This window comes from Leptonychotes weddellii, chromosome 1 (assembly GCF_054177405.1).
Source record: "Leptonychotes weddellii isolate Sample4059 chromosome 1, ASM5417740v2, whole genome shotgun sequence".
Lineage (NCBI taxonomy): Eukaryota > Metazoa > Chordata > Mammalia > Carnivora > Phocidae > Leptonychotes > Leptonychotes weddellii.
Genome location: NC_138369.1, coordinates 91,198,345 through 91,214,964, shown reverse-complemented (window position 1 = coordinate 91,214,964; position 16,620 = coordinate 91,198,345). Strand labels below are relative to the sequence as shown.

Here is a 16,620-nt window from a genome sequence, read left to right as displayed (position 1 = left end):
TTCTTCGGCTTAGGGTGAATGATAATCACTTAAAAAGTATCATATAAATAATGTTTATAACTCTTAATATAGCTATTTCTGTTCAAAATGATTCTGGTAAGAAAAAATCAAAGTCTGTGATAAACATCTTTGATATACTAATATTAACTTTACCTTCTTTTTCTAGATCTCTTTACATTTAGATATCTTTACATTTCCAAGTGAGGGTATCTTGAGGGAGTTATTTTAGTATTAGGCAGTAAAATTCTGATCGTTTTTTCCTCATAGAGTCACTGTAAGGAAACAATTTAAAAACTAGCCAAACTAAAATTCTTTCTATCAAAACACTCAAGATGGAAGATGTAAAAATTCAGTCTTGAAAAACTGGAGAATAATACAAAAGTGAAATATGCACAGCAATTTTACCATTACAATCCAAATATTCCAAATAAACTAAAAAAGTTTAGTATTCTTATTTCAAGTTAAATACTTAAATGTAAAAAAAATCGTATCTACTTAAAGGCAGATGAGCTTATGCACTAGCTAGTTATTTTTTATTAGACTAACATTAGGCAAGGTTTGACAGGATGAAAAAGTTATTTTCTTCCTTTGAGTCAGGACTGAAATAAGAAAGGGTGTGAGAAAGGGGTAGGAGGAGAGCGGCATTTTCCTGAATGTTGGAGTGCTTACATTTAGAGCAGGCTCTCTTGAAAGAGCCTGCATTGTACTACTTACCCAGCAGCAATAGGTAATTTGATGATAGGATAATTCATTACTGATTGAAATGAAGGATGTATATCAAGGGGCTTAAGCCCAAATTAAAATTTGACACTACAGTCCTTATTACTTTAATTTACTTCCTGGAGACTGGGAAAACAGTATATGATTGACAATTATCTAGACTGAGATGTATACTAGCACTTAAGAGTAAAAAAGGGGAGACAGCTTAGAAAGGATTTCAAATGTTGCCAACTGATGTCTAGTTCGGAATACCTTACAAAAATAATGTAACTATACTGAAAGGGAATAAAGTGGATGTAATCCTATATATTCATTCTAGATATTCTAAAACCATTCTTTTAGTCTGCTGGAATAGAAGCTGATGGTTAACCAACTTCTGAAAACATTAGAATTAACAAATTAAGTATACCTTAATCTAGCAAAAGGTTTATGTTTTCAACCATCTTTCATAGAAAGGTGGAAAATTTAAATAGAAAAAGAGAGAAGAACTCAATAAAAATTCTTAATATGAACGAAGACATTAAAAACACAGAAGAGTTCAAATTACCTCAGCTGTGTTAAGAAAAGGATAAAGATTAACAAAGGCCTTCCAGGGAAGGGACTATGTTTAACAGTCATTTTGTAGTAAAGATCAATTCTCCTTTAAAAGGTTAATAACAGCATTCCTTCCTTTTGATTATGAAGAAATAATAGCACTTTCATCACCTAAGGAAATTTTCATGGTGTTAAGTGTATGAAAATGAACAAAACTAGAGAAAGAACATGATAGAAAAGAATGTCAAGGGAAATCAAAACAAAAACTTAACACTCTTAAGATATGCATTTCATTTCAGAGACCAACAAGCATTGAATTAACTTCACCCAGCGGTGGGCCTATTATAAAAACAACCTTTTTATATAGCTAAATCCACCTAACATGTCTCTCTCTCTCTTTTTTTTTAATCCACCTAACATTTCTAAAAGTAATTCAGAATTCTTTAGCAATGACATAAAAATGGGTCAAAGGAAAAAAAAATCAGAACTAGCTTACTAATTTATTTCTAATGCCAACATTACATTATTCCCTCCCATTCCAAATGCCTGCTCAACTTTTAAACTGGATATCCTAAACTCCTTGAGACTGTGTAGTTTATTCTCACTCTCTTTGCTCATACTGTTTCTCATTCTCTAAATATTTCTGTGGAAATTCTACCATTCTTTCATAGGTTTCAGCTCAATTATTTTCTGCAAAGGCTAGTTTTCCGATCCTTCCAGAAGTAGTATAGTAAGTCATGCCCCACACTACCCTTATAGCTCTAACCACGTTATCTATCATAGGCTGTGTTTTAATAGCTGCATCCTACCAGACAAAACTCTATGTGCTATACAAAATCTATCAAGGGGCCAGCAGCCACCTACTAAAGGATGCTGTAGAAGCCTGGATTCACAAATTGTATAGTTGGAATTTGAGTCCTAAATATATCACTTAATATATCTGCCTCTGGGGCTTCTTTCTCCAGCTATAACGTAAGCTAGCCATACTATATCACCTCCAAAGCCATTTCCCAAGCCTAATGGCAAAACTGACTTTTCCCAAAGCAGTCCTTGGTATCTTATGGACATGGGTAATGCTAGCATTTTAACTAAACTCAAAACAAATTAATTGGAGAAATAGTTCTTAATCTCATTCCTCATTTTCAGTCAAACTAAACTTGCCCTATCTTCTTGCTGCCTAATATCTAATTGATACATCTAGGTAATCCAAATTTGCCTCTAATTTCCTACATAGCCAAATCTCAGTAACATTTATCTTTCTATGACACTAATAAAAAAATGATAATTTCTCATCTGTCTCCTCTGCACAATGCCCAACACTCAATGAACACTGGCTGGAAGAGTACGAAGTTAGATGGTGTCCATCAGTGGGAAGATCACTAGATACGGAAATAGCAGATACATGTTGCAGCTTGGCCTCACCTCAGATTTGCTGTTTCCTGAGGCAAATTACTGTCACTGGGCTTTTTCCTTCATCATTTAGTTTCAAAGGCTTTTATGGAACTTAGTGTAAGCCTTGAATGTGGGCTTTTTTGGGGCATGTACGTGTGGTGGGGATGGGGATTGGTGAGAAGGAAAGATAACACTCAATACGGGTCTTAAAAAAAAAAAACACAAAAAGAATTACCTAAGCAAGCAAGGAGTGGGGAGATTATCAGGACATTGCAAAATGCTTGGTCACAGGCATTAAAGCAAGGAAAAATGAAATTGTTTTTACAATTGAAGCGGAGAATCTATGAGAGATGGGGGTGGGGGGTGATAAAGGAAAAGGGACTCACCTATAACAAAGAAAATATCAAGGATGGCTGGAGTTTTTTTTAGCTTGGAGTAATTAGGAGTGGGGAGATGGTTATGTGTCACAGGAAGGCCGCTAGATTTTAGGGGGCAGGGAACGAGTGGAAGAGGAACCTAAGTAAAGGTGAGAAAATGAGAAATTTAAGTTTCACTTGGGACTGTTGAATTCTGAGACATCTGGGATATAGATTCTAGTGGAGAAATATAGAAAGAAGGTTGCTGGAAATAGGTATTTAGAACTCTAGAGTAATCTCTGGCCTAGAAGTCTAGATTTGAGAGCTGCTGGAATGTGGTCGGTAAAGCAAATCTGTGAGAGATGAGCTTGCTTAAGTAGGAAGAAGACAAATGAACACTAACTACTGAAGAGTTAACAAAAGATGGGGGCTCAGGAAGAAACTACCCTTCTTGGGAAAGCTAATTATTTCTTTCATGGAATGGCCTCACATTTGCTTCTTCTATCTCCAGCATTATGTATACTATTTTTTTCAACTTAACAGTTCTTGAAAAAATCCTTTCAATCCCATTTCCACAATGAGGCCTAACCAAATGAGTGAATATGACACAATCCCCTTGAATACCAAATGCCAAATACCAGTGCAGAGCAGAGACAATTTTATTCATCTAAAGGTTATCTTTTCACTTATGCCCAATTCCTAAAGGTACAGAGATGTTATTCATAATAGCTTTATTAAAAAAAACATACGTAGTTGTATGGACAAAGTAAAATTGTATCAGGCTAGCCCTTAGGATTATCTGACCAAGACCCAGCTTCTGTTTCTAGGTGATTAACTAGTCTTTGTTACCTTATGTCTCCTCCAATCTGTCCCCAAAATCCAGGGGTAGTAAGGAAGTAAATATAAAGAAGGTTACCAAGGAACTGTTTCAAAAGAGGGATAAACCCAGAAGAATAAAAGTATCACAAGGTTTTTAAAGAGACAGTTGCTTCATTCTGGACAGTCAAAATGAAGAGAATATCTTATCAGGGAAAAATTCTGTTCTATTTTACTTTTAATAAGTCAGTACATGTTTTGCAATTGGGGTTCTTCGAAAATTTGGATTGGCTTGGGTTTGAGCAAAAAATTGCTCATCTTCAACAAATATAAAGTATTGTTATATTTTGGCATATAAAATATATACCCAGATGAGTTAAAGTTGTCTAGGTTATCAAGTTTACTACCACTTGCTTAAATCTCTTTTGCTCTCTACTTCATTCTGGGGCAAGACATCTTACCTCTTAAGAGTTGCTTAAGCAAAAGACTAAATTCTCAAAGAATAATAAAGTGGTTTCCCAGGCTTCAGGGGCGCCTCGGTGACTCAGTCGGTTAAGTGTCTGACTCTCGATTTTGGCTCAGGGCATGATCTCAGGGTCCTGAGATTGAGCCTGGAGCCCATGCTGGGCGTGGAACCTGCTTTTCTCTCTCTCCCTCCTCCCCTTCCCTCTAGCTCAAGCTATCTGGAAAATAAAGAAATAAATACATAAAAAGAGCACAGGCTTCAGAATTCGACAAGCTTGTTTTAAATCCCAACTCCACTACTTACTAGTGGGATGATCATAGCAAGCTAACATACTAAAACCAGTTTCCTTGTCTGTAAAATGGGACCACAGTTGTACCTACCCTAAAGAACTGCTATAACGATTATGAGATTTTTTACAATTGTAAACACTAAAAATAATAATCAGTTCTTTTTATTGTTTGGATCAATTTGGACTGACACTGTGTAAGGCTTGCTATCCCAGTGTATCTTAGATTGCAAATGAAGCAGTGAGGTACAAATAAAAATCATTTATGATTAGTATTAAGAAACAGTCTTTGTATTTACATCTTACTCAAAGAATGAAATAATCCTAGTTATGCCTTAAATTTACTTGATTCCTTTGTACTCAATTAGTCAAATGTTAAGGCAGTCACAAAATATATGCTAATAAAAATTGTTTGACTTGAGATTTAAACTTACATCAATATTTATTAAGCACAGTATTCCTGTGGATTGAACATTAATGACTGTTTAGAATAAAAAGTCTTAATGTACTGAGGGAAATTTTTCCAAAGGCCACTGATATGTTACTGAATTTATTTCAACATAAAAATTTCAAAAGAAGTGTTTAACATCTCCCATGCCTTCCTTTAGTGTTATATGAAATTTCAACAATTAAATATTACTAAAAACAGATCAAAAGAGTGGGACAAGTACTGCTTTGCTTCTACACTACGTATTATTCTAGTTGAGAATCACTGCTTTAGAATTACTTAACTCAAAAGGAGATTCTGGTATAGATAATGCAAAAAATTATAAAGTAGCACTACTACAAAATCTAAAGGGTTATAAAAGATTTTTTCACTCAAGCAGAACTATACTCAAATAGGTATATTTTCAGTTGTAAAGTTTTTAACAGCTAACAACTTTTTCTCATATCATTGTAGATCCAAGTCCTTGAATTCTTCTAGGTAATAACAATACTGTAGCATAGATTTGGTAAATGACAGAACTTTACAATCATTTGTAGAGCTCAATTTGTATAAAATTATCTATGATGAATTCCAGACTTACAACATGACCTGAAATTTGTTAATCACCTTAGATTCCGGAGCTAAGACTGTCATCTGAAATGGAATGCTTCACCTACACTCTTTGCTCTCTTCCTTTTTTGATTCTTCCATAAATAATTGTTTTTGTTGTGTCTATTTAATGTTCTTCACCCTTGAGTTGAACCGCAAAGGGAGGAACTGTGTCCATCCAGAGGGTCTACTAATTATAACACTTTGCACAGAACTGATATTAAACATTTAACTGAAGAAAAAGATAGAGTAAAATATTATTTAATGTTATCTAATTATATTTTGTAAATTAGCATAAGCTTATGTTATGTGGGGCTCATCATGCCAGGAGAAAGAAATTAAGAAATTAACCAGCTTTTTAAATATTAGAAACTAATGAAAAGAGTATCCCTTGAACATAGTAAAAATGGGCAGGCCTCCTGAGAAATTTTTCTCCTTGACAAAGATAGCTTAAACAAAAAGCCAATAAATCTTTTCTTGTGATACTCTTGCATCTGGTTTCTACTCACTGAAGAAGAAAGCGTAGTAGTTTCTATATAACTGGCAACTGAAGTAAGTCAGTAGAAAAACAAAGTTTGAGGAACAGAATAGCTAGAGTTCCATGGACTTTCAGGTTACTTCTGACAAAATTATGCCAGTGAAACTTAGCAGTTTCATATACAGATCATGGGAATGATGAAACTCATAGAAGACCTTGTAGAAAATGAAATGGACTTTAAAAACTCTTATCTTTTGGATAGAAACCTTGACAAAGATCTTTTTACATTAGAATCTTGGATTTAGGGAAAATAATTTTGTGAACCTAGTAGAAAGGCTTAATTGTATAATCATACATCATAAATACCTATCTGTGGGTTCTCTCAATTGCCCGGTATCATTCTCTGTAGACAATTAGAATAGAATCTAAAGAGAAGAGGTGAAAAAAAACCAAAAGCTATCCTGAAGGTGGAAAGAAGAGGCCAAAGGCTTAGTAGTTTAGTCAGGTACACTTCTATCGCCATGCCTTTAAGCATGTCTCATAGACAAGTGAAGTTCTAAGTGAACTAGATCTAGGAATCTGAAGAAATTCAGATGTATAGTACTTTACTCTTTTTACACATTGCTGGATCAGAGCAGTATACAGGAGTCCTGTGAAATCCTTGCATCATCACTAGAATCAATAATTATGAAGTGGAAAACATCCTTGTGATCTCTAAGATACTAAGCAATATCTCCTTATCCATTTTTGAAAAAGAACTTTAGAACTACATTTATATTAACACCAATGACTTTTGGCCACAAACTGGAACCCATATTCTTGATTATGGCAGCTATGAAAACACTGAACTAGAGAATGTTCTTAGTTCAATGTTGACAGAATATTTTTACATGAACCTAATCTCTTTACTAAATGCTTTCAGTGATGGTAATCATCTGATTTTCTGCTCCACATTTTAGATTCTCTGTGTACATCAAGAATTTATAAAAGGTTTAACATGAAATGTAAAAAGAAAGAAGACCAGGATGCTAAGATAAACATCACTGGAGGTGTTCAAAGGCTAGACAACTGAGAAGGTATGTCATCCCTGTAGACAAAATGAGACAAATGGTTGGAATAACGACCACTAAATTCCCTTCCAACTCAGATGTATAATTCTAGACTCAGAAAATAAACTCACAGGTGGTATCAAATAAAAAGGCTTTGGCTCTGGAGTCATACCCAGGTTTGAATCCCAATTCTATCACTTTTATAATATAACTTCACACAAATTACTTATCCTCTCCAAAGGATAATAATAGGACCAGACAAGAGTATTCAGTGAGATAATGCATTAGTGTCTGGCACATATTAAACATTTAATATATAAACTATATAATCTGTATTAGGAAGATATAGTGGTCAAAATCTAAATATCATGAAATACACAGGGAACATTAACTTAGAAGTGACATGATGTGGTTTCTATATTTGATTCTTGCCTCTAACTGTATATGTTAATTTCCAACATTCTTTCCAGTTACTAAATCTTATGATGCCACATTCTAGGGGGATTTTAATGTATTTAAACATTTATCAGATGCTGATTATGTGGACACATCACTGAATAAACCATACACTAGAATTTATGAATATACAGTTGAGTTAGAGGTGTGATAAATGCTAAGACAAGGAAAGATTTTAGAGGGTGTTTTGGGGAAATATCATCAAGATCAAGGGTCAGGAAAGAATGTTTAGTAAAGGAAGAGCCACAGGTGGGTGGAGAATCTAAAAGGACAGAAGCCTACACACAAATGTTCTAAGTAAAAGGAACAGCACCTACAGTTAGCCATGTTAGACAACTCAAATAATGAAGACCAGTTAGAAGGTTTTTGCATTTCCACCTAAGAAAGGACTGTGCCCTGAATGGGGATGAAAGAGATGGATAGGCTTAAGAAAAAAACTCACGGAAGTAGACATGGCAGTACCTAGCAATTAACCTGCTATGAGAGATCACAGAAGTTTGAGTGTTAAGGAGAGATGACTAGGTAACAAGTTTGAGCACCTAGAGCATACAGATGGCTTCCTACAGCATACAGATGACACTCAGAACCATCTACATATTCTTAGCATGACGAAGAATGTGAGAAGAGGGTCTCAACAGCATCCTGAGGACACCAGTAATACTTAAAAGAACAAACAGAAAGGAAAGGCCTGCCAGGGGACTGAGAAGAAATGAGAGGTAGAAGGAAAAACTGGAAGGGATGGTATCCTAGATATCAAAATTATCAGTCCAAAATTTAAAACCTATGACATGTCAGTATCAGCTCTGTACAAATCAGAAAAATATTTGGAACACTAGAAACTATTTAAAAGCTACTTAACTGTGATTGTAACTGTTAATATCCATGCATATGTACTCAAAATCTGGAAGGGAACATACAAACACTGAGATCGTCACTGGGTTAAAAACTTGGTTTAGGTGTAATTGTTTATTCTATTTCCCAAACATACCAAAGTTTTAATTTTGAAAAGGCAAATATGTTACTATTAAAGAAGCTGGGGTACAAATGTCTTATCTAAAAAAAGATTTTTAAGATAGTATTTTCATGTTCTGATGACCTATCAAGTTGTTGTACACTTTAAACCATGGTCTTAAAGAAATTAAGTTCATGCTTGATAGGCAGACTATTTCAACTAAACTGAAGAGTAAATAAATTCTTACAGTTTTACTTGTTTTTGTTTTAAGCAGTACTACTATTGTGGATTTAACTTTAAGTCCTATTGACACACAGGAACTTTATTATAAACACATAAAAATAAGAAAAGGTTTTACACAAAGTAGGTACTCAATTAAAAAAATCCATATATCTAAAATATAAATTCTGTGGCATACATGTTTTAAAAGTAAACACAGAAAAGGTATCTTTATAGAATTATTCACAATTAAGGGCAAATGGGAAACTGACACAGCACTTAGTAGGAGGTTTTACATGTGATTCATTCCCCTACCCCAAGAAACATCGGCAGCTCAAAGCAGATTTTTAAACTGCTTCCCCCGAATGTCTGCTATTTATAAATCCTAAATATTAAAGGGTGAGTTCCTTAACGGTTACACTTGGCACAATAGTATTCTAGTAAGTACTATAACTTTTCTAACACATATATATTTGCTTATAATCACAAACATTAAATTTGAATAGAAGGTATTTCCTAATGCAATAAATACTTAATTTTAAATTATAAGCAATTTACCAAATTTATTTTTTTGACAGATGCTTTAAAAGATGGTTTTATAATAAAGGATGGCCCATTGCTACTTAAGTTCAAAGGAAATCAAATTTATGTATTCACATCTTCACTCAATATAAAATTCTCCCTTATCCTTTAAGTTCCCCAGGGGTACTCTAGGCATACCAGCATACAACTGAGAGCCATGGTTCCAGTTAGAAAGCTAGATCTGAATCCTAGCTCCACCACTAAATGGCCATGTGACCTGAGCAAGTTATCTAATCTCTCTAAGCTTTCAATTTCCTTCTCTGTAAACTGAAGGTACTGATAATATCTATATAATACAGCCGTTGTGAAAATTATAAATAACATGCCCCAAATACATAGCATAGTGCGTGGCACACTAGGTAGCCACTGGGTAGCAAAAATAAAACTACTCTGTGCAGAAATCCAATCAACATTTGAGCACAGAGATTGACAGTATGAAATTCCTAAGCTAAAAGTGGGTAAGCTCTGATTTGTTCCATCAGTTTAACGATCAATTATAATAAATTAGCCTTGGATAAAATTCAGTAAGAGTTACATAATCAGTGTACTCATTAAAAATTTCTTTCCTATGTCATGTAGTTGGGTATATAACAAGGCTTGTCTCTTAGATACATTCATTAGCAATGTTATTCAACTCCTTTTGAAAATCTGACAAATGCTCTGAACCTTTCACCAAAAACTGAACATACATTAAGTTCCATCCAGTATTTCACAGGGTTCATGATCCCCTGAGGTCCACCCATCCACTGACTACTAAAGATGGATATCTTACACTAAAGAAATTAGAAATTATTTTCCTAATTACCCAAATTATGTGGAATTATTGTGGTAAATGAAAAAATTAAGTTTATAGGATCCAAGACAACTGTTACTAGTTTGTTGTATCTCCTTCCAAACTACTAATGATTGCAATTACTGTTTTATGAAACTTAAGTTTATAGAATATGATCAAAGTCATGGAATACCATATGAGAAACAATTTAGAGTATCATTCAAAAGACAGGATGTATGTGTGTAAGGGAGAGACTGACTACCCCAGAGGGTTAAGGATAAAGTTGGAAATAGATATGGTAGCCTATTTGATAATTTCAAATAATTTTTGATCCACTTACAGGATAGGTACACCGTACTTTAATGAAAATATTAATTCTACAACTGTATGACCTTGGACATATAACTTAACCCAAGTTCCTTTTTCTTCATCTGCAAAATATGATGATTTTCAGACTGAAGATTAAGATCTCATCCCAGTCTAAACTGTATTATTCTGAGTCCTCTACAAAATACAGCTGTGTAAAACAAAGCAAAATAAGAAACTATATAAAACAAGTTTTAAAATTTTTGTTTTCCACGCAGAATACAATGCTAAAAGGAAATCTTTTATTTTCCAAAAAAAGTATACTATTGACTTCTAGTATATGATTTTCATTTGATACTGGTTCTCAAGATAAGAATTGAGAAAATTTTCCTGGCTTTATTTTTACAGACATCTAGAAGAAAAATAAAATCCCAAAAGCGAATAAGGTAATTTAAACTATATTTTATGAAGAAAATGGATGTAAAGTTTTTTTTTTTTTAAATAAAAGCTTAATGTATTAGTTCTCAAATATCGCCTGTGATAATAACTAGAAAGTATTTGGGGCTCTTAACTACAGTGTAAGCATCTATATTAGATGCCATAGCAATATTTAAATAATGTTTACATAATACAGGATGTCACTTTATTTTTTAAACTGATTATTAAACACCACTGCAAAGATACGGCCTTCAGCCTCATGAAATTTTGAAAGGATTACATACTCCCAAGTATTTAAAATTCCAAGTCTGAACTTATATTTAATACTATACTCTTAGTTATACAATGTGCTCATTCTGTTCATAAATATTCATCTCAATACAATAACATCAGGTATAATACATAAAATCTAATCCATTAAGTCTTACCAATTTATGACCTGATGAGACACTCTTGTGGACAACATTCAGTCCTTAGAAGCTAGAATAACCCTCCAACCATGTGAGGGCATCACAACTTTTAAACTTTCGGCTTTCGATCATTATTATGTCACATTCCTCCTCCGATGCTGAATTCTAAAAAAAATTCTAGCAAAGAGTTTAAGTAAATAAGTGTTTTAATCAAATAGCCTTTAAAAATCTTTTATAGCAAAGTTTTATGTTTTACCATGATTACACAACTGATATTTTGTACTTAAGTATTTTTTTAATGTAAAATAATTTCATATTTAATCTGGATACTTCAAACTGTAAATTTCAACATGGACTTCCAGGCCATCAGGAATACTTGTTAGTAGAGAGTCAAGGAGAAATGGAACCAATTAAAGGTTTAAGATCATGATCCAGAAATTATGATTTAACACCGTAACTTGCTACAGACAGTTTTGTAGTCCTATAGAATGGCACTTGAGTCTATTATCTGGTTCACATCCATATGAATTTCTAGACTTCTAACACAGGTGGATGGATCAGTAATAATCCATACCGATCATTTAAATGCTCAAGACAGCATTCAATTTTTATGCCTAAATCCTAGTCTGTCTCTACCATCCCCCAATTTTAAATTAGACAACATGATGGAAAAAATAAAATTTTATTATGCATTTTATATAACAGACATAACAATGTATCCTGTTCAGAAGTGGTCCTACAGCTCATCTGTGTACAGGCAAAGAACAAAATTAGGGGTAGGAATATATTAAAGAATAATCTTACATTTATTAAATTTTTACAAGAAAGCTTTCAATTGGGCATCTATTTTAATTGTTGAAGGGTAATATTAGTAACATTTTCTGTGCAGTATGAATACTCATTTCTATTTTTAATTGTCAGTAATCCACAGAAAAGGCAACCCACATATTTATGTGCATATTTTTGCCTAAATTAACCCCCTAAATAGAACGGCATAATGGGGCAAGGGAAGGGGGTGGGGGAAGGAAGCCATCACTGAGGAAGATCAATATATGCAAAGCTATAGAAAACTCAAAGACAGCATTGTAAGGAAACTCTGCAGCCATCTCCAGAAATATCTGACCCAAATATAGGGGTTGGAGTTCTGCTGTTACAGATTTTAAATTTTAATGGAATTTTTCTATTACACATGGTCTTTAAAGTCTCCCACACAATCTGAAGATCAGGATTTTTTCCAATTTACAAATATAATCTTTCCAAATGTAATCTCACAACACATTTGACTTCAATAAAATCATACAACTTTACTATCTTTTGTCAAAGCACCGCCTTATAATGTAATCACCTGGTGAAGGCAAAAACCCATATTGAAGAGGATAAATAGTAGTTTAAAGTTGTGGTCATTTCATCAACATATTACCAAAACATTTTTAGCAAGTTCTTATGTAACTCTTGTCTCCTATCAACCAAAATACTACCATAATTTTAAAAAATTATTTGGATTATTTACTCTTTCATGGGACAAGTCCCGTGAGAAGATATAATACCCAGCCAAAAGTAGCAAAGTATATACTTCCTGAAATACATGTATCTGAAATGCTGGTAATTTGGCTTGTCTGTGAAGGCTTTGATGGACTGGCCATTTGAAGGGCAGACTACCTGACCCTCTGTTAAAGGGCCTGTCAACAATAAGCAATGTTATGACAAATGCCTGGAAAGCCTCTGGAATACAGAATTAAAACCAGTCATATAAAGCAAATTTAGTTATTTTTCTATGAAGTTTATAGAGAAAAATTTTAAAGGTTGTGTGCATTATACAACTACATGGTAAATTAAAGACTTAAGAGCTGTATTACATTTAAAAATACAAAACTTCCATTATCAGATTTTTCTCCATCATGCATTTTCAAAATTAGTTGCTACCAAGTACAGGGGTTACCTTTGAAGGGTTTCAATGACTGAATTCCAACATGTAGGAAATCCTTATTAAAAATTTGAAATAAAATTGGGTAACTGAAGTGTTTGTAGATGAACATAGTTAGGATTAATTAAATATTCTTAAAAATTTAATTTAAAATTAGAATTATCCTCAAAATGAGTATTTAGAAACTTATTCTAATAGCAATCATGAATCTCCAATCTCTGGCAAGACTGCTATCAAAAACAAATCCTGAACATTTCCCATATTTATCATTTCATTCTTTTTTAATTTGTGAGGAAGAAAAATCCCACTTAACTGAGAGTGAGCTACGTATGGTATAGTCTAGCAAAAACTAGGCTTAAGTTTACCATTATTTAGCTAATTTTATGGCAAATTTATACTGATAGAACAAAGAGAGCACAGGGGCAAGAAGGTGGATGATCTGCAATTTCCAAGTCATCTGAAAACTGATACGGGAAATCAAACAAACCTACCAGAGTTCCAAGGAACTTGCTATTTGAATAAATGTGCTTAGCTTTGTTTAATAAAAAATTTCACTTTCAAGTGTAAACCACCTTCTTCAAAAAGTTCACTACACTATTTTGAGAAATCCTAGACATGATAAATCAACACTTGCTTCCCTAAACATCAGAAATGCTTATTTTTTAAATGGAGAAAAAGGGGAAATGGGGCCACCCTGTATGCTCCCAATAAATTATGTATAGTCTTTCCATAGATTACGTATTGGGGAAATGAGGCTAGGAATATATCAAAGATAAGCTTATGAAAAAAAATTAGTCCAAACATATCTAATAGAGTAAGAACACTGCAAAGACAGTGTGTTCTAAGAAATTCATATATAAAAAGACATACACAATTATAGGAAACCTCATGTATCTGTGGATGAGCCAAGATATAATTTAAGATGATTAGCTATGTTAAAAACTAAGTATGAGAAATATAAGAAAAGGTGTTTAGCATGCTATACATCACATCAAATGTAACTATTAGTGGAAGACATCCAAAATATATGGCTTAAAATATTTCATTCATACAGCTTTGGAAATTACCCCTAACAAGGTAGGTTATTGGTGTTTTAATAGGTCATGTTTGTTCACAAATGACTTATAATCCTCATTCTTTCAAAAGGAGTAGAAACAGCATATAGAGGATTAAGAGGATTAAAAGAAATAGAAATGGGGGTTGGGACACAAGATAAAAATGGAAAAAACAGAGTAGGTGGAAGCCAGTTATATATTATTCAACTACATATGTGATAAGGAATGACAGACTTTGTTAACAGAAAGCTGGATATCTGACTGTGAGCTTTTACTAGTAACAGCTAACATTAGGAAATATTACCTACTCTTAAAATTTAAGATAGCATCACATATTATGCTTTTAAGAGCTATTACCACCTTTCTTGAAACAAAGTATGTATGACCATTCCAGACCTACATTTAGCAACATTTTCTGAACTAAGTTAGCAGTATCTAAAATAGAAACAGATGCCGCAAATAAACTTTCTGAGGATCAATAGTTAACAGTCACCGTGAACAGAAGGAGTGGGGATTAGTCACACAATACAACTCTTTTCTCTCCTTATTATCCTTCAAACAGTGTGTAGACCTAGGGAAAGAATAGCTTCTTTATCTTGACATGATTTTTGGCTTCCAAGACACAAGTTACATATCCCACTATTTCTGGGCCAAATACCACAATTAAAAACTGGAAAAAAAAAAATACAATGAGCACCTTCTGAACCTTTTAGTATTTACAGCCAACATCTTCAAACTTTGAAAACAACCAGGAAACAAAATGGAACAAAAACGCTATTTCTTAAAGATACATATCAATGAATATATATTCTAAATTACTACCACCTGTTTAAATTTATTTCTGTCAAATATGAAAAATGTTTTAGAAGTAGTCAACTGAAACCTAAACAAAGAAGCTAATTTTGGGTAAGCTAATGCATTTGAATACTTTATATCATGATCACAAAAATCTAATATATATCTTGATTTAGTACAAGTGCGCACATGTACACACAAATAGAGAATGCCAAATAGAATATAGTCAGTCATTTCTCTCATCTATGTACCAACCCAAATTAATTAAACAAAAATATAAAATAATTCCACTTAATATTTTTCTTCCCATAAGACTGCCAAACTATCTGCAGGTTTAAATACACTGAAAGAAGTGTGAGTTTAAATTTTTTAATTGTTGAAGACTAGAAGGAAAATAAAACAGATGTTATGTTTGTTCTGGTTCAACAACTTCAGGCTATATATTTAAATATCCTTCTCATCTGAACAAGTTCAGTAAGAGTTTTCTTTTTAAAAAGCTTTTCTACAGAGTTATAGATTCTGCAGAAAAAAATAAATTGGATTTAGCAAATTAGTTTACACACTAATTCACACATACAAGTTTCTGTTCTAGTCAAAGGTTTGGTTTACTTAAAACTATTCTGGTGAAAAGTAAAAATAAATTAACAACAACAACAAGACCTTACCAATTATTTTCACCTATTTCAACTGTTCCTTTCAAATTTCACCCTGAAAATAATTACCATGACTTTTCAGAGTAGGGCTGTGATGACTTATGTTAAATGACTAACCAAAGAAGGTGGTAAACACATGGGCAGAAGCATATAATAATGGATCAGTTCTGAAGTCTGGTTATGTGATGAAAATAATGTCAGCATGTCAGGTGTTCCATTTCAGCTAGCCATAGCAAAGCTAAGAGAGGAGAAGAAATGCTCAGGATCCACTGAAACACCACATCAAACAATGAGATGCAGATCTACGGTTAAAACTCTGGCAGTAGACAATCAACCTTAGACAACTATCAGAATAAAACTAGGAGGATACAACCGAATATAAAGGATAGCAATTACATAATTTGTAAACCCAAGAGGTGACTAAAAAGGTCTTCAAATTACACTACTTTTTCCAATTCCAGATAATTAGAATCCCAACTTAATACTATAAAAATCACGATACAGACAAAAATTGGTACATGAATACACTTCAATTTCTGTTCTGAGACACACGCACATTAATATCCACCTGGTCTCCCTCTCTTGCCATCACCACCCCCCCCCAAAACTCTGAGAAATAAAAGACATCCTCTTATAACATTTTTCCAGTCTCAGTAGTTGTTTCAGCTGAATTTTAGGCATCTGGCCTATCTCCCCTCCCCACCCCTTATAATAAAGCCTTTAAGTCTACTCTAATTTAAACTTTCAACGGTCCTACAGAAGACTAATACGAGAAAAGTATTTATTTATATAAGACAGAAGGGAAAAAGACAGGTGTTTGATAATTAAATGTAATCTGTGATCTTGTATTGGCTCTTGGATCAGGTAAAAAATGGTCATGAAAGACATTATTGGGACAACTGCAAAATCTGAATATAAACTGTAT

General features: G+C 33.3%; 1 protein-coding gene and 1 long non-coding RNA gene across 4 annotated transcripts in view; one reads left to right on the top strand and one right to left on the bottom strand.

The window, feature by feature from the left end:
• Positions 1-7,453, top strand: part of LOC145722960 (uncharacterized) — a 54,744-nt gene extending 47,291 nt beyond the window's left edge. Inside the window, exon 4 of the long non-coding RNA XR_014147542.1 lies at positions 7,044-7,453. This is a non-coding gene — a long non-coding RNA (uncharacterized LOC145722960). The remainder of the gene's footprint in view (positions 1-7,043) is intronic.
• The window catches only part of TSC22D2 (TSC22 domain family member 2), a 54,506-nt gene that overhangs the window by 15,830 nt on the left and 22,056 nt on the right, over positions 1-16,620 (bottom strand). The window contains exon 2 of one of the 3 annotated variants that reach the window (XR_014147533.1): positions 11,287-11,445. The exons of the other annotated variants lie outside the window; for them this stretch is intronic. The gene's annotated coding sequence lies outside the window, so the exon portion shown is untranslated. The remainder of the gene's footprint in view (positions 1-11,286; positions 11,446-16,620) is intronic. 3 annotated transcript variants of the gene reach the window in all.